Genomic DNA, 596 nt, shown 5'->3' on the forward strand with positions numbered 1-596 from the left:
TCCTTCTTCCCCATTTTAAGTTGTCGTTTTGTTTGTTTTTCTTTCCCAAATTCTCGTTTTGGTTTTATACTGACTTCTCTATTCTTTCTTATATTTTGTTCCCCCTTTCCATCTTCCTTTGTCAGTTAGTTCATTATTCATCCTTAATTTTCTTTCCTTTTCATCTCGCGCCTCCATTTCCTTCTCCTCTTCCTTTTCTTATTTTTGCATTACTCTTTGCAGTTGTTGTAACTTCATGACCTTTTGCAAGGCTGCTTCTCCAGTCCATAACTGTAACAACTGTCATATTAAACTTTTTTTATACAGGTTTCTTCAATGATTCAAATTCACTCGTCCTTCATTAACATTTCTCTTGGTCCAAACATCACTGATCATCACCTTTATTTTTATTCTCCTTTTCATAGAAAGAATACTTTTGTACGTGTAATGTAGTGCTTAGGGATCATCATTATCTACGAGTAATGAACTGTGAAAAAAGATTTTACTTTTTTCACACTTGGCTAAGGACAGATTCTTATTTGTAAGGTACCGCGGAAAGAAACGTATCGTGTGCACAAAGATTAAATTAAAATTCCACAATGCATAAACGTCACGTT

At 34.1% G+C, this 596-nt stretch overlaps 1 protein-coding gene across 1 annotated transcript in view; it reads left to right on the top strand.

The window, feature by feature from the left end:
- Positions 1 to 596, top strand: part of LOC119592276 (probable medium-chain specific acyl-CoA dehydrogenase 1, mitochondrial) — a gene marked incomplete in the record, with an annotated part of 18,006 nt that overhangs the window by 16,306 nt on the left and 1,104 nt on the right.

Source organism: Penaeus monodon, chromosome 30 (genome assembly GCF_015228065.2).
Source record: "Penaeus monodon isolate SGIC_2016 chromosome 30, NSTDA_Pmon_1, whole genome shotgun sequence".
Classification (NCBI taxonomy): Eukaryota; Metazoa; Arthropoda; class Malacostraca; order Decapoda; family Penaeidae; genus Penaeus; species Penaeus monodon.